This window comes from Callithrix jacchus, chromosome 14, assembly GCF_049354715.1.
Source record: "Callithrix jacchus isolate 240 chromosome 14, calJac240_pri, whole genome shotgun sequence".
Taxonomy (NCBI): domain Eukaryota; kingdom Metazoa; phylum Chordata; class Mammalia; order Primates; family Cebidae; genus Callithrix; species Callithrix jacchus.
The window spans coordinates 101,315,922-101,339,651 of record NC_133515.1 but is presented as its reverse complement, the minus strand read 5'-3'; the positions used below and the strand labels follow the sequence as shown (position 1 = coordinate 101,339,651).

The 23,730-nt window shown below is 36.0% G+C and overlaps 1 long non-coding RNA gene across 1 annotated transcript in view; it reads right to left on the bottom strand.

The window, feature by feature from the left end:
• LOC144579389 (uncharacterized) overlaps positions 1 to 23,730 on the bottom strand; it is a 64,366-nt gene that overhangs the window by 13,640 nt on the left and 26,996 nt on the right. The window contains exons 3-4 of the long non-coding RNA XR_013526820.1: positions 22,878 to 22,997; positions 14,890 to 14,988 (exon numbers count right to left, since the gene is read on the bottom strand). This is a non-coding gene — a long non-coding RNA (uncharacterized LOC144579389). The remainder of the gene's footprint in view (positions 1 to 14,889; positions 14,989 to 22,877; positions 22,998 to 23,730) is intronic.

Sequence of the window (23,730 nt, the reverse complement as noted above, 5' to 3'; positions counted from 1 at the left end):
CTTACGCAAACAGTAGATGTGCTTTCCGAGTTTTGTGTGATTTGGCAATACATGGCTGAAATATCCAGGTCTATTGAAAGTGGTAAATAAATCAGTGCATTTTTAAAAACTAACACAGCAAAGAGATATCTGTAAATAATCTAGTACTCTATATTAGAGACCACCCCAAAGAGAAGGGCAACGGCTTTTCTTATTCCCTTGGTAAAAAAGTGGCATTTACCCACCCAATATATTCAGTGCTAATAAATTTTTAAAATTAAAATTGACTCAAAGCAATCAACTCAACCTTCTGAAAAAAATGTATATCCACTATCAGAGGAATTCTCTCTCTTTAATGACGTATACTGGTGATTTTATTCTGGCTGTCTAGAAACATCACATTTCATCCAGTAGATCCTGATCAAATTTCTTCTTTATTGCTCTTTACATTATTAAAATGATAGTTTCTACCCGGCTCATCTATAAGCGGCAAAATCCTGAAAACATATAAAGTTGAAAAATTGTTCTTATCAAGCATTTATTAACAAATTTCATGCACCAGCCCACGTCTTTAGACTATGAGTGTATTTTATAAAGTTTTTGTTTATGAAGTTTCTGGTTGGCTAAGATATTTTCATTTATAGAGGGCTAAAGCTGATGAAATGACAAAAATACTATTAGGTTGGTGCAAAAGTAATGTCAACGACTGCAATTAATTTTGCACTGACCTAAATACTACACTCTTCATTCCCTACGTAGAAAGAGCCCCTCAAATTTCTTCTCTTACTTCAGAAATTACTTCACTGTTTATCTCACCCTCAGTTATTAGGAAAATTAGTAACAGCAAACATGGTGCTGAAGTTAAAATGGTCCAAAACATAACAATGTGTTGCTCTATTACAGCCTAAAATTTTGTCACTAACATTAGTGGTCATGGAAAAAATCTCAGAGTGCAAAGCAACTTTCTCCTTGTGAGATCATATCAAAACATCCCATGGAATTTGTAACATTTAGAAAAATTCTACCATTTATTGGCTTAATATTACACATAGACCCAGCTAAATACAGTCAAGGACTTGTTTTCATTAGATTTAGCAAGTACAAGCGACCTTCCAAGCATTGCATGATTTCCAGCATGGAAACTGGATCTACTGGAAGAGAGACTAATAGTATTGCAAAAGTTCTTTATCCTTGCTTGAATAAAACATTTTAAATTCTTCTGATCATAGCAATAGCAGTCAAGATTCAAGATGGTGCAGGCATACTGCTAACCTGTATACCAGTGGAATTTTACACTCATGAGTGAGCTCAAACTAATACCATTTTAAAAGCCTCCAGAAGCCTAGGACTTCAAGACTCAAATTGTGTTCCCCAAAAGATGACAAGATATGGCAGCTTCTATCCAATACAGTGGAACTTTATACACCAGAATAATTTTCTTAAATAATTTTCCTTTGGAAATTGTTTAATAATATTTTTCTGCTGCATTCATTCAAATACTTTGAAGTCGTTGCTTTTATTTATGATAGTTTTGTTATAGTCACTATACATGGTTAGACTTTGCCTATACATTTTCTATAGTATTCATTTAATATATCAAAATATAGAGAATATAAACATTTCTTTTTTCAAGCACAGTATCATCCCATGAGACTAGTTCTATATAATTCTAGTCTTTATCTCTTCCACTGATACCTTGTAGAGGCACAATTTAACTTGTCAGCTGTTATATGGGTAATGAGATCTGAATGGGATACAGAGCTGGCAGCAGTTCAATTACGAAAATAAAAATGGAAACACAAAATGGTCATCACAAACAATGCATATCATTTTCAACAATGTGTAATAGATGTAAATGTAATTGTGAAGGGGAAAATGCAATAGGTTATTTTTATTTGAGGATTCCCTAAGCTTTGACATTTGGGCAACTCCTTCTTTCCTTAAACTGTGATGTGGAACTAGAGGGCTGTGGAAGTTACCAGTTAATTAGATGGGTTCCTATAATTTGGCCTATTTTATCATAATCTTTAGAATCTGTTAGATGTTTCAAAGCAAGGATAAATAAAATTAAATTAAAATTTAAAAATTAGGCAAAAGCTAACTTACAGTTTAGATAGAAAAATATGTTTCTACAAATGCTGAGCTTTATAGTTTTTTCTTTTAAAAAACTGCTCACTGTGCTTTCCTTTAAAATAAAAAAGACATTCAAGTTAGAGAGGGTAATAGAGATCTCACCTAATATTTTACTGCTGATTTAATGAGACTGGATGAAGCTACTGATATACTAGCAAAGGTAATATCAGAAGTGAAATACCTCATCCTCAAAACAGGGTAATTTTAGACAAATTATTTGTTTCAAAGGGTGTCAATTTTATTTCCAGGGAGGAAAAAGTTGCTATGACATGCCAAAACCATGTATTTTTTTTGTCTAGTTACTTTCACTCGCCATAATCATTTTAAGATTAATCTATGTTATAGAATGCACTGATGGTTACTTCGTTACTAAGTATTGTTTTATTGAAAATATGTAGGCAAATTTGCTTATCCATTCATCTCTTGCTGGGAATTTAGGTTGTCTGTAGTCTAGTATTATTACAAAAAACACTGTGTGAACATTCATGTACAAGTCTTCATATAAACATAGGCTTTTATTTCTCTTGGAGAAATACCTACAGTGGAAGGGTTGGAGTGGTTAGGCACACACATTACATTTTAGAAAACTGCCAAACTATTACCCAAAGTGGATGTTCCATTTTGCATTCCCACCAGCAATGTATGACATTTCCAGTTTCTGTACATCCTTGTCAACATTAGCTGTCACTCCTTATAATTCCAGCCATTCTAAAAGATGTGTAGTGGTTTCAATTTGCAGTTCCCTAATGACTAATGATGTTGAGAGTCTTGTTATGTGATTATTTTTCATCCACTTCTCTTCTTTGTGAAATAACTACTCAAATCTTTTGCTAATTATTTTAAGTGGCTTATTTTCTAATTGCTTATTAGATACTGGATTAGAAAATATTTTAACTCAATCTGTGGTCTGTCATTTCAGTCTCTGAAGAGCACTTTTGAAAACTGAAACTTTTAATTTTGGTTAAATCTAAATTATCAACATTTTCTTTTATGAAATTTGCTTTTGCTCTTGTATTTAAGAAATGGTTGCTAAAATATAAGGTCACGAAAGTTTTCTTCTATTAGTTGTTCTAAAAGTTTTATAGTTTTCAGCTTTACCTTTATATCTATGACATATTTTGAGTTAATTTTTGTACATGATATGAGGTATAGATCAAAGTTTAGTTTTAAAAATATATTCGCCCAAGCGTTCTAGCACCATTTGCTGAAAACACTATTTGCTTTTCACTGAATTGCTGCTATAATGGAAGAGACATAGTTATATTTTCTCTGTAAAAGATTTACCTTACTTTTCTTCCCTGAAAGCTTATCACTGACAATTTTGTAAGTTTTTTACTCTATGTTAAATCGTTGGTTTCTAGTAGGTTTTATGTTTTCTTTTACATTGATATAGTGCTGTCGACCTATACGCTTTACTTTATATGAACATATATTTCTAGTTATTATAGGTATAGAACATGCTTTTCCTTATGGTAATGGGCTACTTTGATTATTGTTATTTTTCAAAAAATATTTTTGCTATTAATATTCATGTTCTATTTCAAATAAATTGTAGAATCATTATTTCCATTTCCCAAAGAAATCTCATTATGAGAAGAACTGATGTCAATAAAATAAGTTCTTATATTCAGGAATGTGGTATCTGCTGTTATTAATGATTCATTTTACCTTAATTAATGTAGTTAATTTAATAAGTTATCTACACTCAGTTTTGGAGTTGTCATGTATTATTTTTTCTACAAATATTCTCAAAATTACACACTTTGATTATGGACTAAAGAAAAAGAAAACAGCAGCTGTGTATACAGAGTCTTATATTTAAACAGGGATCGATAAAGTTTATTAGAAGGATAGGAGTAACAGAATTCAGTTAGAGATTGAAGAGCTCATGAATTTAAAGACTGCAAATTAACATTGCAAGGATATAATAAGAACTTTTTCTTGTTGTTTTCCAACAATATTATAAAAGACTTTAAAAGGTATATTAGTTCACTACACCTGCCCAAAAACAATGTCACAGACTGAGTGGCTTAAACAGAAGGAATTTATTTTTGTTTACAGTTTTGGAGACTGAAAGATCAAGCTGAAGGTGCTTTCAGGGTTTGTCTAGTGAGGCCTGTCTTTTTAGCTTGCAGATGGCTGCCTTTAATGCTGTCTTTATGTGTGTGACATTTTCTCTGTGCATGCCCATCCCTGGTATAACTCTCTCTTCTAAGTATTGGATCAGGGCCCCACCTTATGACCTTGTTTAACCTTAATAGCCTTCTTAAAGGCACTCTCTCCAAATAAAGTCACATCAGGGATTAAGGATTCCACATACACATTTAGAAGAGGACAAAATTTGGTCCACAATGATGTCAATAATTGTTAAACACATATGCTCCCTAATTAGCAATCTTAGAAAAAGTTATGCCAAGAAGTAAACAAACAAACCTAAATGTCACATCTATTTCACATACCCACAGTGGTTTTTTGGTTTAAATGTTTCATAATGCAAATATTGGTGAATAAGTTAAAGCAAGTAGAAGTGAGATGTGTATGTCAATGAAAAACAAGAGAGGCAAAGCTAATTAATCAATCAACAAAATTGATAAACAATAGTCTTGTGACTCTGTTCGAAAAGGATATTAATCTGGTAATGACAAAAACATGGTGGATAAGAGGCAGGACTAAATTGCAGCTCCCACTTGGACAGACAGAGCACCTTGTGGAGACTTGCATCACAATTTTGGCTCCAAGAACTGCTGTGAGAATATACCAGGAAAGCCAAGAGAATCCACAGACCCTTTGAAAGAAGCAGATTGCTCCTGCAGGACCCAGGAGACAGCCCAAACACTGTGAGTGCCCAAGCTGTGAAGGGGAAAAGAGGAATCAACCACCCCTGAACACACATCCTCACCAGGGAACCTGAAGGTCCAGATCATGAAGAAAGATTTGACCTTACCCGGCTCTGAGGCAATTTAGAGAGCCAAACAAAATACAAAAGTAGAAGAAGCAGTGGGAAAAGCCCTGTGGGCACTCTGGGTTTTCTGGGATGCTATGCCTGCCTTGTCTCACAGGGATCCTTGGGGAGGGCTGCCAGAGGTACTGGGAAAAGACCACAAAAGGAATGAAACTTCCAGCTTAACTTTGTAACAATTCCAACTGAGAGCAATTTTCCTGGCCAAAACTAGGGATAGGGTGTGAGTCTAGTGTGCAGACTTTATTTAACAGGCAGGCAGATGCAAAAGCCCTGCTTGCTATCTCAGCTGGAAAGCTGGTAGCCTGGGGCATCAGCCCTGTTCAGCCACTGCCTAGAAAATAACACAGTGCTGTCGGCACAGGGGAAGTCTGATTGGTCTTTTGGTTTGCATGGGTACTACATGAGGCCTGTATGCCAGCTTTTCCCCAGTTCCCTGACAACCTGTGTGACACAGTAGAGGGAGCCATAATCTTCCTGGGAACATAACTCCACTGACCTTGGAACCACACTCCCATCCCTCACAACAGCCATGGCTAGCCCCACCCAAGGAGAGTCTGAGCTCAGACACACCCAACCCTGCCCCTACCTGATGGTCCTTATTTACCCACCCTGGTAAATTAAGACAAAGATCATATTCTCTTGGGAGTCCTAGGGCCTGCCCACTGCCTAATCCTCCCCTACACTAACACAGCTGATGCACTCTTGAAAGTGCTTCCTCTTGGCAGTAGGCCAACCAGCAAAAACTAGTGCATTAAACAGCTACAACTAGGGACCCTCACAGAGTCCATTTCACTCCCCTGCCACCTCTACTGGAGCAGGTGCTGGTATTCATGGCTGAGAGACTTGATGATTAACTCACAGAACTCTGTGCAGACACCCCCTAGTACCATCCTGGAGCCTGGTAACTGTGCTAGATACAGAAGAAAAGTAAAAATTACTACAGTTTGGCTCACAGGAAGTCACCTCCCAGGAAAAGTGGGAGAGTACTACATGTCTACCCTGTGGGACAAAAGAATCTGAACAGCAGCCTTAAGCCCCAGATTTTTCCTCTGGCATAGACTACCCAACTGAGAAGAAACCAAAAAAAGAATTCTAATAATATGACAAAACAAAATTCTTTAACACTGCCACCCCCCAAAAAATCACACTAGCTTATTAACAATTGATCCAAACCACGTAGAAATCCATGAATTGCCAGAAAAAGAATTCAGAAGGTTGATCATTAAACTAATCAAGGAGGCACCTGAGAAAGGTGAACCTTTAAGGAAAACAAAGAAACAAAAAAAAAAATGATACAAGATATGAGGGGAGAAATCTTCAGTGAAATAGATAGTATAAATAAAAAGCAATCACAACTTCATGAAATAAAGGACACAGAGAAATGCAAAATGTACTAGAAAGTCTCAGCAGTAGAATTGAATAAACAGAAAAGAGAACTTCAGAATTTGAAAACAAGGGTTTTGAAATAACCCAATCCAAAAAAAAAAAAAAAAAAGACAAACAAGAATTTAAAAAGTAAACAAAGCCTTCAAGAAGTTTCGGATTATGTTAAATACCAAATTAAAAAAAAATGGAATTCTTGAGGAAGAAGGGAAATGTAAAAGTTTGGAAAGCATATATGGAATAATAATTAAGGCAAACTTCCCCAGCTTTGCTGGAGATCTAGACATCCAAATACAAGAAGCTCAAAGAACAAGAGGGAAATTTGCTGCAAAATGATCATCAGTTAGGCACATAGTCATCAGGTTGCCTCAAGTCAAGATGAAAGAATATTAAGAACTGTGAGGCAAAAGCACCAGGTATCCTGTAAAGGAAACCCTATCAGATTAACAGCAGATTTCTTAGCAGAAATTCTACAAGCTAGAAGGGTTTGGGGCTTCATCTTCATGCTCCCTATTCAAAAAAATTATCGCTCAAGATTTTTGTATCTAGTGAAACTAAGCTTCATAAATGAAGAAAAATTACAGCCTTTTTCAGACAAACAAATGCTGAGAGAATTTGCCACTACCAAGCCAGCACTACAAGAACTGCTAAAAGAAACCCTAAATCTCAAAACAAATGCTGGAAACACATCAAAACAGAACCTCTTTAAAGCTTAAATCTCACAGGACCTATAAACAAAAATACAATTAATAAAAATTTAAAAACCCGAGGTATTTAGGAAATAAATAGCACAATGAATAAAAGCACAATGAAGATAAGTACCTCTCATCTCAATACTAACATTGAATGTAAATTACCTAAATGCTCCACTTAAAAGGTGTGAAATAGCAGAATATATAAGAATTCACCAGTCAAATATCTGCTGCCTTCAAGAGACTCACCTACCACATAATGACTCACATGAACTTAAGGTTAAGAGATGGAAAAAGACATTTCATGCATATGGACACCAAAAGTAAGCAGGAATAGCTATTCTTATTACAGACAAAACAAACTTTAAGGGAGCAGCAGTGAAAAAAGACAAAATGGACACTATATAATGATTAAAAGCCTTGTCCAACAGGAAAATATCACAATTTTCAATACATATGCACCTAACACTGGAGATCCCAGATTTATAAAACAGTTACTACTAGACCTAAGAAATGAGATAGATGGCAACACAGTATTAGTGGAGGAACTCAATACTCCATTGGCAGCAGTAGACAGGTCATCAAGACAGAAAGCAAAGAAACAATGCATTTCAACTATACCTTAAAACAAATGGATATAACAGATATTTACAGAGCACTCTACCCATCAACTGCAGAATGTACATTCTATTCATTAATGCATAAAATTTTCTCCAAGACAGACCACATGATAGGACACAATAGAAGTCTCAATAAATTTAAGAAAATTGAAATTATATCAAGTACTCTCTCAGACCACAGCAGAATAAAACCGGAAGTGAACTCCAGAAGGAACCTTTAAAACTATGCAAATATATGAAAATTAAATATCCTTCTCCTGAATGATCATTGGGTCAATAATATAATCAAGATGAAAATTAACAAATTCTTTAAACTGAACAATAATACTGACACAAACTATTGAAACCTCTGATATACAGCAAAGACAATGCTGAAAGGAAAGTTCATAGCCTTAAATGCCTGCATCAAAAGGTCTGAAAGAGCTCAAATAGACGATCTAAGGTCATACCTGGAGGAACTAGAGGAACAAGAACAAATCAAACCCAAACTGAGCAGAAGAAAAGAAATAACTCACATCAGAGAAGAACTAAATGAAATTGAAACAAGAAAAACTGCAAAAGATAATGAAACAAAAAGCTGGTTCTTTAAAGAAATAAGTATAATTGATAGACCTTTAGCAAGATTAACCAGGAAAAGAAGACAAGCTTCAAATAAGCCCAGGTAGAAATAAAATGGAGCTATTACAACTGACACTACAGAAATACAAAAGTTCATTCAAGGCTATTATGAACACCTTTACATGCAGAAACTAGAAAATTTAAAGAATATGGGTAAATTCCTGGAAATATACAACCTTCCTGGCTTAAATCAGGAAGAGTTAGAAACCCTGAACAGGTGAATAACAAGCAGTGAGATTAAAAGGGTAAAAAATTACCAACAAAAAAAGTCCAGTACAAACAGATTCACAGCTGAATTGTATTAGACATTCAAAGAAGAATTGGCACTAATCCTATTGACACTGTTCCAAAAGATGGAGAAAGAGGGAATCCTTCCTAAATTATTATATGAAGCCAATATCACCCTAACACCAAAAACAGCAAATGATATAATAAAAAAAGAAAACTATAGATGCAAAAAAACTTAGATGCAAAAAATCCTCAACAAAATGCTAGCTAGCTGAAACCAATAGCATATCAAAAAGATAATCCACCACGATCAAGTGGGTTTCATACTAGGGATGCAGGAATGGTTTAACATATATAATTCAATAAATGTGATATATCACATTAACAGGATTATAAAGACATGATCATCTTGATATATGCTGAAAAAGCATTTAATGAAATCCATCATTGCTTTATGCTTAAAACCCTCAGCAACATCAGCATACAAGAGACATACCTCAGTGTAATAAAATCCATCAGAGACAAACCCACAGCCAAAATAATACTGAACAAGAAAAAGTTGAAAGTATTCCCTCTAAGAACTGGAGAAAGACAAGGAGGCCCACTCTCACCACTTCTGTTTAACATTATACTACAAGTTCTAGCAAGAGCAATCAGACAAGAAAAAGAAATAAGGGACATTCAAATTGGTAAAGAGGAAGTCAAACTGTCACTGTTTGCTGATGATATAATCATATACCTAGAAAACCCTGAAGACTTCACCAAAATCCTCCTAAAACTGATAAATGAATTCAGCAAAGTTTCAGGATACAAAATTAATGTACACAAATTAGTAGCTCTGCTATAAACCAACAGTTATCAAGTTGAGAATCAAATAAAGATTCGATTTTACAATAACTGCAAAAAATATATACTTAGAAATAAACTAACCAAGGACGTTGTATTTATTTGTTTATATGGGGCTGATAAAGACATATCCAAGATGGGGCAATTTAAAAAGAAAGAGGTTTATTGAATGTACAGTTCTATGTGACTGGGAAGACTTCACAATCATAGTAGAAGGTGAAAGGCATGTCTCACATGGGGTTGGCAAGAGAGAGAATGAGAGCCAACTGAAACAGGTTTTCCCTTATCAAATCATCAGATCTCATGACACTCATTCACTCCCATAAGAACAGTATGGTGGAAACTTCAGCCATGATTCAATCATCTCCCGTGAGGTCCTTCCCACAACAGGTGGGAATTATGAGAGTATAATTCAAGATGAGATTTGGGTGGGGACACAGAGCCAAACCATATCATTCTGACTCTGACCCCTCCCAAATCTCATATTCTCACATTTCAAACTTAATCATGCCTTCCCAACAGTCCCCCAAAGTAGTCCCCCAAAGTAATTTCAGCATTAACTCAAAAATCCACAGTCCAAAGTCTCATCTGAAACAAGGCAAGTCCCTTCTGCCAATGAACCTATAAAATCCAAAGCAAGTTAGTTACTTCCTAGATATAATGAAGGTGCAAGCATTGGATTAATATAGCCATTTCAAATGAGAGGAATTGGCCAAAGCAAAGGGGCTACAGGCACCATGCAAGTCCAAAATCCAGCGGGGCAGTCAAATCTTAAAGCTCCAAAATGATCTCCTTTGACTCCATATCTCATATTCAGGTCATGCTGATCTAGGGGTGGGTTCACATGATCTTAGGCAGCACTGCCCCTGTGGCTTTGCAGTGTACACCCATGCTCCTGGCTGCTTTCATGGGCTGGTGGTGTTGAGTGTCTGCAGCTTTTCCAGGCAAACGGTGCAAGCTGTTGGTGGATTTACAATTCTGGAGTCTGGAGGACAGTTGCTTTCTCACAGCCCCACTAGGTGGTGCCCCAGTAGGGACTCCACATGTTGGCTTCAACTCTGCATTTCCCTTCTGCACTGCCCCAGCAGAGGTTTTCCATGAGTACCCTGCCACTGCAGCAGACTTCTGCATACACATCCAGGTGTTTTCATACATCTTCTGAAATCTAGGTGGGGGGTCCCAAACCCCAATTCTTGACTTCAGTGTACTCACAATCTCAACACCACATGGAAGCTGTCAATACTTGGGACTTGCACCCTCTGAAGCCACAGCCTGAGTTCTACATTGGCCCTTTTCAGCCATGACTGGAGCAGCTGGGACACAGACCACCAAGTCCCGAGGCTGCATACAGCACAGAGACCCTGGGCCAGACCTAATAAACCATTTTCTCCTATGCCTCCAGCTCTGTACTAGGCAGGACTGTCGTGAAGGCCTCTGACATGCCCTGAAGACATTTTCTTCAGTGTCTTGGGGATTAACATTCAGCTCATGGTTACTTATGTAAATTTCTGCAGCTGGCTTGAATTTCTTCTTAGAAAATGGGATTTTCTTCTCTGTCACATTGTCAGGCTGCAAATTTTCTGAACTTTCATACTGTCTTCCCTTATAAAACTGAATGCCTTTAACAGCACCTGAGTAACCTCTTGAATGCTTTGCTGCTTACAAATCTTTTTCTATCAGATACCCTAAATTATCTCTCCAAGTTCAAAGTTCCACAAATCTCTAGGGAAGGGGAAAAATGTTGACAATCTCTTTGCTAAAACATAACAAGAGTCACCGTTGCTCCAGTTCCCAACAAGTTCCTCATCTCCATCCGAGACCACCTCAGCCTGGAGTTTATTGTCCATATTGCTATCAACATTTTGGGCAAAAATATTCAAAAAGTCTCTAAGAAGTCCCAAATTTTCCCACATTTTCCTGTCTTCTTCTGAGCCCTTTAAACTGTTCCAATCTCTGCCTGTTACTCAGTTCCAAAGTTACTTTCACATTTTGGGGTATCTTTTCAGCAGCACCCCAATCCTGTCGCAAATTTATGGTATTAGTTTGTTTTCACACTACCGAAAAAGACATACCTGAAACTGGGCAATTTACACAAGAAAGAGGTTTAGTGGATTTACAGTTCCAAGTGGCTAGGGAGACCTCACAGTCATGGTGGAAAACAAAAGACACTTCTCACATGGCAGCCACGAGAGAGAATGAGAGCCAATAAATTATATTAAATTTAATATAATATATAAAAAGATTTATATATAAAATTATAAAAAGCAATATACAAAACATATAAAGTAATAAAACATATAATTAATATAAAAAAATCTGTTAAAAATTATTGTGTGTGTGCATGTGTATCTGTGTTTGAAGCAGAATGGGGATGAGATGTGGAGAGAAAAGACCTAAGAAGAGAGTCAGCTTTTGAAGACTTCCCATATTATCCAATCATAAAAAGCACCTTAGTAATGACATTAGTCCAATAAATAGTCTTACAAATTAAAATAATTTTGAGAAATGTTCCAACAGTAACAGGAATTAAAACTCTTTGAGGAAGTTTAATAAAGTATTAAAGGTTGTAATAGACACTTTATACTGATGGATCAGGTCGTTCTACATTCCAGTTCCAGATTTCACCATGAACAAAACCCTTCCTTTCTTCCTTCTTTCCTTCCTTTCTTCCTCCTTCCTTCCCTCCCTCTCTCCCTCCCTTTTTTCCTTCCCTTCCTCCCTTATTTCCTTCCTTCCTTCCTTCTTTCCTTCCTTCTTTCCTTCCTTCCTGTCTGCCTTCCTTCCAGCCTTCCTTCCTCCCTTGCTCCCTCCCTTCCTTCCTTGTCATTCTACGTTCCCCTTCCAGATTTTACCATGCACAAATTTCTCTTTTATTGCATCATAAACAATATGTAATTAGGTATGTACAGCTATTTTCCAATAAAGCTTCATTTGAGAACATTAAAATAAATTTGAGTTTTGTATACATTTAAAGCACGATCACATATCATTCTTTTAATTTTTTTTGACAATTTAAAAATTTAAAAAATTCTCAGCATGTGGGGCATACAAAAATAAGAGGGGGCATAGTTGGCCAATATCAATCTAATCAGTTTCTACTGCCATGTTGTGTAAAATGTGGCCCTAATTGCTATTAACAGTGAGTCTTTTTCACATATAAAATATATATTAAAATAATTTATATGATATATGTTTAAAAATTGTATAAAATATGTTTAAAAAATAAATTTACAAGCAAAGTCAGTCTTTAAATTGGCAATTTTGACAATTTTGTGAATGTTGTTAACTGTGCTAGAAAATCTGAATGTTAAGTTGTTCATATGCTACCCAATTAAATGTCATCCAAACATTAAAAAACGTTCTGACTTTTTTAAGTGGGTTTCTTCAAATTCGCTGTCAATAATATATCTTTGTAAATATACCAAAAAAAGAAATGTAAACAGAAGGTAAGAATTTTGTTATCAAATACTCCAAAATGAAATCAGAAACAGATCTAAAATCTGAATTAGCCAATGCAGTGTGGATTTTGATAGCTCAATCAAAATAATGAAAAACGGCCAAGGTCAAAAGATTGAGAACATCCTGGCCAACATGGTGAAATCCCATCTCTACTAAAAATACAAAAATTAGCTGGGCATGGTGGTGTGCACCTGTAGTCCCAGCTACTTTGGAGGCTGAGGCTGGAGAATTGCTTGAATCCAGGAGGCAGAGGTTGCAGTGAGCCAAGATTGTGCCACTGCACTCCAGCCTGGTGCCTGGTGACAGAGTGAGACTCTGTCTAAAAAAAAAAAAAAAATGAAAAACAGATAATCTTTTCATTATTAAAAAGAAAATGTAAAAAGCGAATATAATGACATCTACTTCAAGTGTCAAAAAGGTTTCAGACACACTTTTAACAACCAAACCAATGCCAAACCATAATGAAAGAAATGTCTATATTTTTGAAATAAATGTTACTAAAGGTCAGAATAATGGGCGTTCTAGTACTGTTGGGCTGCTATGACAAAATACCATAAATTGGGTGGCTTATAAACAACAGAAATATATTTCTCATTTCTGGTGAATAGAAAATCCAAGATCAAAGCGCTAGCAGATGTAATGTCTAGTGAAAGTCTATTTCATAGGTGTTCATAGAGGATACCTTCTCTTCTGATTTTTCATGGTGGAAGGGCTATAGGTTTTTATCAGGTTCTTTAATAAGGGTACTCATCGCATTCATGAGTGCTCTGTCCTCATAATCCAACTGCCTCCCAAAAGGCTTCATCTCCTATTATTACTACTTTGAAGGTTAGCATTTTAACATATGAATTTGGGGGAGACATACATTTTTATTTTTGCCCAAATTCATAAACCTCTGTATTCTTCAATTTACTATTGTATAAATGGTGATACTAAGAATGCACAGCCACTGATTAGGGATGAAATTTGTTAAGATAAGAGTGTGTAAAGTGCAACATGATGTATTGTTCACTGAAAGGACTTAATAGATGTTAGCAAAAATTACCATCAACAGTGACAGGGCAGTGCATAATGCAAACCGATGGCTACAGAAGAGATATATAGAGGCAGTTCTGGAAATTCAGAACAAGAAAAGAGAAAATTAATTTTCCTGGATTATTTAAGATAGGCTTAATTGAGGAGAGGAACTGAATTAAAAAAATAATACAGGGATTTTTCAATTAGGGAGAGTAACCCAGTCAGAAAATGCCCACTCCATCAGGATGTCAACTCCACAAAAGGGATATTGCCTTTGGATTTTGGTACTGGGTGTGTTATCAGTTCAAGACTTATTTACTGAATTAAATTGAATTACAGGAATCAAAATAGTTAGATATGCTAAAAATTGTGAATACTTCAATATGACTAGAGAATATAATCTTCAATAAACAGAAAGCTATAGAGATGAGACTGGAGAAAGATTTGGAAGGACTTGATTTACTTTATACTTCAGGCTAGTATTATCGGAATTCCTTTTATTCTCACCAGATGTGTGTATATCTATCTCCAGCCACAGATGGCAAAAATTAATATTTTAATAAAGTTTTAAAAAAAGCCATGTGAAGATTTTGAGTTGGGTACCAACAAAATCAAATTTTTATTTTTAATGAAAAACAATGTTTTATGATATTTACATTTTGAGAAAATCTAAAAGATTTCATTTTACTAATTTTATTTGGTATATTTAAAATATTCTTTTGTTTTAGATAAATATTTAATTCTTTTTTAAACATAGGGTGCATAGTCATGTAACCTGCAATAGAAATATTGAAAATGTTTTAAACTGACACTTCGTGCTTTTAAATGTAGCTGATATAAAAGTGTCTACTTACACGAATTTTGTAAAAATAAATGAAGATTACTAAATTGAAAACAAACACAAGATTCAGAGATTGCTACATTTAGAAGAGTTGCCACCATTCCCACTTACATTTCATGTAGACTCAAAGGCAGGCAGGGGAGTGAGGAAACTTTGTAGAGAGGGCGGATTTCAGCTATGCTTTGATTGAAGGCTCTTGCCATGGAAAAGCTGGAGGTGAGCAGTAGAATATCTTAGGCATGTAAACCAAAAACAAAATTCTAAGCCCCAGCAACCACCTGAATGAATCTCTCCTCTCAGCAAGGGCCTTCCTAAATTAATCTGAAAAACTAGTTCAGACTACAATGGGAACGGAAATAGACATGCCTCATTATATATATCCGACTCACTTTTGGAATTACTGATAGAAGAGAATCTTTAAGTCAGATTAAAAAAAATAATAATCTATTCCCTCTGAAAGCTGCTACATGGAAACTTCATCTGTAAGATAAAACCTTGGTGTCCACAACTCTGTAGTGTAATCCAGACATTCCTTTACATTGATAATAGCTCTTTCAACAAATTGCCAAACAGAAAATTTTTTAATCTGCCTGTGACATGGACACTCCCACTTTGAGTTGTCTCCACTTTCCAGACTGAACCAATGTACATCTTACAAGTATCAGTTGATGCCTCACGTCTCCCTGAAATGTATAAAACCAAGCTGTGGCCTGAACACTTTGGGTACATGTTCTCAGGATCTCCTGAGGGCTGTGTCATGGACCATGGACATTCATATTTGACTCAGAATAAATCTCTTCAGACATTTTACAGTGTTTGACTCTTCATTGACAGGTAATTGCTTTGGAAAACATATTTGGCTTTCTCTGGTTACTGCTGTCTTGAAAACTGAGATAAAAGAGAAGTAGCAATGATTAATCCAGTTTGGATGATTTGGGGCCAATTGCTGTAGTTGGAGTTTGGCTTCCTGGGCAGGTTGTGACAGACATGGTGGGTTAGAATTCTGTTGTCCTACATAATCTGGTCATTGTCCATTTGTATGTTGATTTCATCACAGCTTTAATCCCTTTTATAAATGCTAAGCACTTTGTATTATTACTAAAACCTTCAGTTCTAAGGGGAAATCAAATGCTGTATTTGTGTTAAAATTCCATTTTATTTTTGCATACTGATTGCTTATTAAAATAAAAAACAGATTATGATATATAATTTAAAAAATAATTGTTCTTAATCACTGAGCTGGATTGATGAATGTTTGCTTTTATCTCTTGAATTTTGGGTATCTCTTAATTTATATATGGGTATATTTATATTTGCTTATTATCTTGTTTAATATCACAAAATCTGTTTTTTAAAAATAACCTTGGATTAATAGCATTAGACTCATTAAACCAATTCCTTTTCTTTTCTTTTTTTTTTTTTTTTGAGACAGAGTTTCGCTCTTGTTACCCAGGCTGGAGTGCAATGGTGCGATCTCGGCTCACTGGAACCTCTGCTTCCTGGGTTCAGGCAATTCTCCTGTCTCAGCCTCCTGAGTAGCTTGGATTACAGGCATGTGCCACCGTGCCCAGCTAATTTTTTGTATTTTTAGTAGAGACGGGTTTTCACCATGTTGACCAGGATGGTCTCGATCTCTTGACCTCGTGATCCACCCGCCTCGGCCTCCCAAAGTGCTGGGATTACAGGTGTGAGCCACCGCGCCTGGCCCCCAACCAATTTCAACCACGTGTTTGAATTTGTTTTACGCTCCTAAAAAAAGTATAATAAAGCAGTGTAACTGCCCAATGTGTTATTTTTGTCCATTGCACAAAGACCATCACATTGCAGTAAAAAAGAGTTTAAGGGAGAGAAGCTAATCACGCCATATGGGAGATAGCATTATTGCTCAAATTAGTTACCTCAAGTCTTTGTGGGTAGGAGATTTTCAAAGACAGTTGGAGGGCAGGGGACTAGGGTAGTGGGAGTCCTGATTGGTTGGGTCAAATATGTAATCATAGGTGAGTTGAAGCTGGTCCCTTTGGCTGAGCCGGTTCTGGGTGGAACCCCAGGAGTAATTGGCAGGTGAAGGTGGAGTCATCAGTCATCAGACATGCAAAAAAACTAAAAAAAATGTCAAAAGCCCACTCTTAGTTTCTACTATAGTGATGTTATCTGCAAGGGAAATTCAGAAAGTTGAATATCCTAGGCCTCCAGAATAATGGATGGCAATGGTTTCTATGTCTACACTTCAGCATAATTCAGGCTTCTCTCCTACCCTTAGTTTTGTGATTTCTCATTAGCTTTACAAAGGCAGTTGAGTTTTGGGAAAGGGGTACTATCATTTAAACTATAAACTAAATGTATCCCTCAGTTAGATGGCCTAAGCTCATAATTACTTAAAGTAATTGAAGGTTAAAGGCAAGATGGGGGTTAGCTAGATCAGATCTCCCCAACCACCATGGTTATCTGACATAATTTTTGCAAAGGTGGTTTCAGCAAGAAATCAATAATACTTGATTGCTAAACATAACCTATATTGGTTTTGGAGTTTTAAAACAGTACAATATGTTTGTAACAATACATTTTAATAAAAATCTATTTATATTTGTTTAAATGTAAGTAATATAAAAAAGTTTATTCAAAAGGCAACTATTGATTTAAGTTTAGAGCTTTTGTTTTGGATATCACTACACAAATACTTCTTTAGCAGAAAATTATAAAAAATGGCCATGTAAATAGAACCACAAATGCATAAGAATTACAGTTAATTTTAAAGTTTTAAGTGGTTTTAATAGTTGTATTATATCCAGTTTCAGGGATTTAAATATTTTGAGCTAGTAGATATTTACTACATTTCACAATAGATGTATAAAGAATCATACAATGGACTCATGAATCTTCTGAATAGAATGCCACTAATGTTTCATTGTATTCAATTACTATTTACCAAGAACCAGATATTGTGTTAGGTTATGGGAGCATAAAACTAAAACAGCCACCATCATTGTTCTAATGGAATTTTTAAATTTGTGTTGAGGTATGTGCATATACTCATGTATATATAAAATACACACATATGTTATGATATATTAAAATATAATTATGTATTATATAATATGTAGATCATCTATAGAAAATATATAGATAATATATAAATCATATATACTATCTATAATACAAATATATTTAACTTCTAATCATTTATTCAAAAAATATTTCATGGATGCTTACTATTTGCCAGCAAATATTCTAAGTGATAGAGGATCAATTACATTCAAGCCATAAAAAGTTCTTCATGCAGCTAACATTTAGTGAAGAAGACTGATATGATTTGGCTCTGTGTCCCCACCCAAAATCTCATCTTGAATTGTACTTCCGTAATTCCCACGTGTTGTGGGAGGGATTCAATGGGAGATAACTGAACCATGGCTGAGGTTTCTTCCATACTGTTCTCCTGGTAGTTAATAAGTCTCTCAAGATCTGATGCTTTGATAAACAGAAACCTGTTTTGCTTGCCTCTCATTCTCTCTCTTGCCTCTGCCATGTAAGCAGTGCCTTTTGCCTTCTGCTGTGATTGCAAGCTCAGCCTTCCTAGCCATGTGGAACTGTAAGACCACTAAACCTCTTTCTTTTGTAAATTGCCCAGTCTCAGGTATGTCTTCATCAGCAGCATGAAAATGGGCTAGTATAGTAAATTGGTACCAGAAATGAGATGCTGCTCAAAAGACACCTGAAAGTGTGGAAGCAACTTTGGAACTGTTTAACAGGGAGACGTTGGAACAGTTTGGAGGGCTCAGAAGAAGGCAGAAAAATGTGGGAAAGTTTGGAACTTCCTAGAGACTTGTTAAATGGCTTTGCCCAAAATGTTGATAGTGATATGGACAATAAAGTCCAGGCTGAGGTGGTCTCAGATGGAAATGAGGAACTTGTTGGGAACTGGAGCAAAGGTGACTCTTGTTATGTTTAGCAGAGAGACTAGCAGCATTGTGCCCCTGCCCTAGAAATTTATGAAACTTTGAACTTGAGAGAAATGATTTAGGGTATCTGGAGAAAAAATTTCTAAGAAGCAAAATATTCAATATGTGACTCAGGTGCTATTAAATGCACTCAGTTTTATAAGGGAAGCACAGCATAAAAGTTCAGAAAATTTGCAGCCTGACAATGCAATTGAAAAGAATATCCCATTTTCTGAGGAGCAATTCAAGCCATCTGCAGAAATTTGTATAAGCAATGAGGAGCTTAATTTAGTCCCAGAGACAATGGGAAAAATGTCTCCAGGGCCTGTTAGAGGTCTTCAGGGCAGCTCCTCCCATCACAGGTCTGGAGGCTTAGAAGGAAAAAGTGGTTTCATGGGCTGGGCTCAGGGTTCCTGTGCTGCATACATGCTAGGGACTCGTTGCCCTGAATCCCAGCTGCTCCAGCCATGGTTGAAAGGGGCCAAGGTACAGCTTGGGGTGTTGTTTCAAATGGCAGAAGCTCCAAGCCTTGACATCTTCCACATGTTGTTTAGTTTGTGGGTGGACAGAAGTCAAGAATTGGGGGTTAGGAATCTCTGCTTAGATTTCAGAAGATACGGAAATATCTAGATGCCCAAGCAGAATTTTGCTGCAGGGGTGGGGCCCTCAAGGAGAACCTCTGCTAGGGCAGCACAGAAGGAATATGTAGGGTCAGAGTCCTCACACAGAGTCCCTACTGGGGCATCACCTAGTGGAACTGTGAGAAAAGGGCCACCATCACTCAGACCTTTGCTGGATTTTGAACTTGCATGGGACCTGTAGCACCTTTGTTTCGGCCTATTCCTCTCGTTTGGGATGGCTATATTTACCCAATGCCTGAACCCTCATTGTATCTAGGAAGTAACTTAACTTGCTTTTGAATTTACAAGCTCATAGGAAGAAGGGACTTGCTTTGTCTCAGATGAGACTTTGGACTGTGGGCTTTAGAGTTAATGCTTAAATGTGTTAAAACTTTGGGGGACTGTTGGGAAGTCATTATTTATTTGGAAATGTGAGGATATGAGATTTAAGACGACAAGATATGGTTTGGCTCTGTGTCCCCACCCAAATCTCATGTTGAATTGTACTCCCATAACTTCCATATGTTGTGGGATGGACTCAGTGCGAGATAACTGAATCAGGCTTGAGGCTTCTCCCATACTGTTCTTGTGGTAGTAAATGACTCTCACAAAATCTGATGGTTTGATAAGGGGAAACTCTCTTGGCTCTTTCTCCTGCCAAGTAAGATGCGCCTTTCACCTTCCACCATGATTGTGAGGCCTCTCTAGCCACATGGAACTGTTAAGACTATTAGTCTTCTTCATTTTCTAAATTGCCCCATTCTGTGTATGTCTTTATCAGCAATGTGAAAATGAACCAATAACGAGACCAAAAATAAACATACAGAAATGTTTAGGTTGTGAGAGGAAAATATCCTGTGCTCCCAACATCACTAAGAAAATCTCAAGCTGAAAACTGTTTAAGGCAAACCTGATTTCCATTCTATTCAAAGTTACCCCTCTGCTCAGAGATGGATGCATATCTGATTCCCTCCTTTGGAAAAGCTAATCAGAAACTCAAAAGGATACAATGCAACCCTTTGGGTCTCACCTATCCATGACCTGAAAGCTCCTTACTGCTTCAAATCTTCCTGCTTTTGCTTCAGGTTGTCCCACCTTTCCAGGCAGAACCAATGTATTCTTACACATGTTGATAGATATTTCATGTCTCCCTTAAAATGAATAAAACAAAGCTGTGTTCCTGCTACCTTTGGCACATCTCATCAAGAATTCCTGAGTCTGTGTCATGGGTATGTCCTCAACCTTGGCAAAATAAACTTTCTAAGTTAACTGAGACCTGTATCAGATTTTTTGGGTTCAAAATTTGGTAACCATGGAGGGATTCTGAATGGTGATGCCCCTGACCTTTGACAAATCTATCAGCACTTGTTACTAGCATGACCTAACTTTATGGCTCAAACCATTAGGATAAATTGCTAAGGTATGAGAACACACCCTCCAGAGAATCCTTGATATTTGCAAATTTGGTTGAGATCTAAGTTTTATTTTGCTGTACAACTCCTGCTATTTATTTATTTAGTTAGTTCATTTTACTTGCCTCAACAAGGAAGTCAAGTTTTCCTGCTTCCATGAGATGGATGGCCAGTAAGTTCTTTATGGAGTTTGAGCTTGCTTCCAACAGGGAAGATGAGTTTTTTTTTTTTTTTTTTCTTTTCCCTGATTCTAGGATAATAGAAAGCAGTCTACAGCCTGAGACTCAACACTAGGTAAGAAATTGGTTTGGGATTCTGTCTTGAAAATTATTTCCACATAACAACCAGCTGGTGTTAATTTCTGATTAAACTTAGAGTGCTCAGAAATTGTATAATTTGTGTGATCATTGTTAGTTTTGCTTAACAGTTTTGTTGTTTATTTCTGCCTTGGTCAAATCTGAAGGGGAGCCCTAAATGATAGAGAACAAGACTGCTGAAGTGGAAGGAAAATGGCCAACAAAAGGGAAACAAATTATTTTTAATATTAACTACTAAAAGGGCTTTAATATATAACAAGGCCACTTTTATGCCATCAAGACCAAACTGAAAGAGCAATGGCTACACTTCTGAAATAGCATTTTGTCTTATCTGAACTATGGTAATCATATTTAAAAAATTTTTAAAGGAGCTCAGTGGTTAAAAGTCAGCTTAATTAAAAGGCTAACATGCAAGATGTGTGTTTATGCATGTTTGTATTAGAAAGGCCTTCGTGTTTTTGTTTTTTTGTTTGTTTTTCCTAAGACCTTGTCATTTTTTTGAGCAAAAGTTTTTTTTTCTTTTTCTTCTCAGTTGACTATATTCTGCTTTCACCTGATTTTTTTTTTTGACTAAAGCAGTTACTACAATGGAGGCTACTCTTGGGTTTTTAAGAAAGATTTTAGTTTAATTTTATGTTTTAGACCCCCACCCCAAAATTAAAGCATCTCTCTCTAGCACCACCAAACTTTTTATATTTGTACCTTATGATGTAAATTTTGCTATTTGATTTTTATCTGAGTTCTTTCCTTTAATGTGAAAATTTAAGGCTAATTAGCTGAGAATTGCCTAGGATTGTAAAACAGGTTATCAAGAATCTGAAAGTCTAAGATAGAAGAAAAAGGGGAGTCTTTATAAATCTATAAAGTGCACTTTCATCGACATGCCGAATACACATTTATATACACTTATGTGTTGTACACACAGTGTTTCATGACTAAAAATATATAAAAGAGCTCTAATTAATTGGCTTACAGAAAGCACTTATATTAGGTACTAAAAAAGAAAAGACATGTCAAGTGCTTTCTCAAGTTTATGTAACTTAAGTAAAATCTTTAATAAATAAGCTAGCTTTTAAATTATTCATAAAGTAAGACTAGAAATATCTTAAGAACTTCCAGCATACATTTGTATTTGCATTTATTAATGGAGCAATTTCATATTTATCCCTGTCAAATACCATAGGGTGTCAAAATTTGGCATAAGAGTTAAAAACTATAAACCCAGCCCCAAAGAGAATGATCTTTGCCATGAGAGATCAGAGACCAGAGATTCATTTTGTTGTAAAATGCTTTCTCCAAAAGGAGAAAGGAAAAGGAATGTGAAAGGAAAAAAGGGTTTTACAATAAGGCGTTGATATGGGTCAAATAATTTTTTTTTTAAGCTGGGGGAATGTGAAAGGAAAAAATCTTGGGCCCCCAGAATCACTAAGGAAAACTCAAGTTGGAAATTGCTTAAGGAAAACCTGATTCCTATTCTTTTCCAAGTTATCCCACTGCTCTCTGAGATGGATGCATATCTTATTGTGTCCTTTGGAAAGAAGAATCAGAAACTCAAAAAATGCAACTCGTTGTGTCTCACTTATCTGTAACGTAAATACTCCCTTCTGCTTTCAGCTTTCCTGACTTTCCTTCAAATTGTCTCACCTTTTCAGACCACACCAACTTACTTCTTTCATATTGATTGATATCTTGTGTTTCCCTTAAAATGTATCAAACCAAGCTGTGACCTGACTACCTTGGGCACGTGTTGTCAGGATGTCCTGAGGCTGTCACAGGCACATCCTTAACCTTGTCAAAATAAACTTTCTAAATTACCTGAGACCTGTCTCAGATTTTCTGGGTTTGCAATGTCAAACTGTGTCACACTTGGATATGCAGCAAGGGCTTCTTAAAAACGTTGACTGAATTGATTCTTCAGAAAAACTTTCCAACTCCCTAAAAGAAGGAAAGAGTATTCCAGATAGTATTATTATGCTTTTCCTTTACACTTGCAAATATTACTTAACCTTATTATCTTGCTATCTTAACCATGACCTTGAACAACAAACTATTTCAGTCTTGACAACTGATAGCGTATACAAGTGTTTATAACATCAGTGTTTCCGAAAATAGAAAGTGTGAGATTTTACAAATCAGTAAATTCCTTTCTGTTTCACAGCTCTTTAATAGTCACAAAATAATATCTCTTCTTAGAACTGGTAGGAAGGAGTTAGAAGCAGAGTTTATTACTACTTTTGTTGATAGACTTTATCAGTCATAACTGAGGGTCACCTTCCCACTCTAATTGAATTTTAATTTGACAAATATCTAATTAATGCTTCACAATATGACTCAGTCTTTAGTCTTCTAGGAATGCATAGCTTAAAACTGGGCTCAGTCAAGTAAACAAGTCAGGGTGACACTCATGATTAGCTTCAGTAAGGAAAAGTATTCCCCCCGAAAAATGCATAAAGGTTATAGAGAAAAAAGTTATGTTTTTGTAGGTAAAGTGTCACAAAATCTTTTTAAATTGTTCTTTTATTCTCTCAAATCTGTGATCCATCACATTCAGAAACCATCCAGTGCAATAAGCTGTGAAGTAAAATAATGATGACTTTAATTCACATTTAGCATGGCGAATTACTTGAGAATTTGGTCTCATCAACATCAGTTACTAAAAATGTGAATG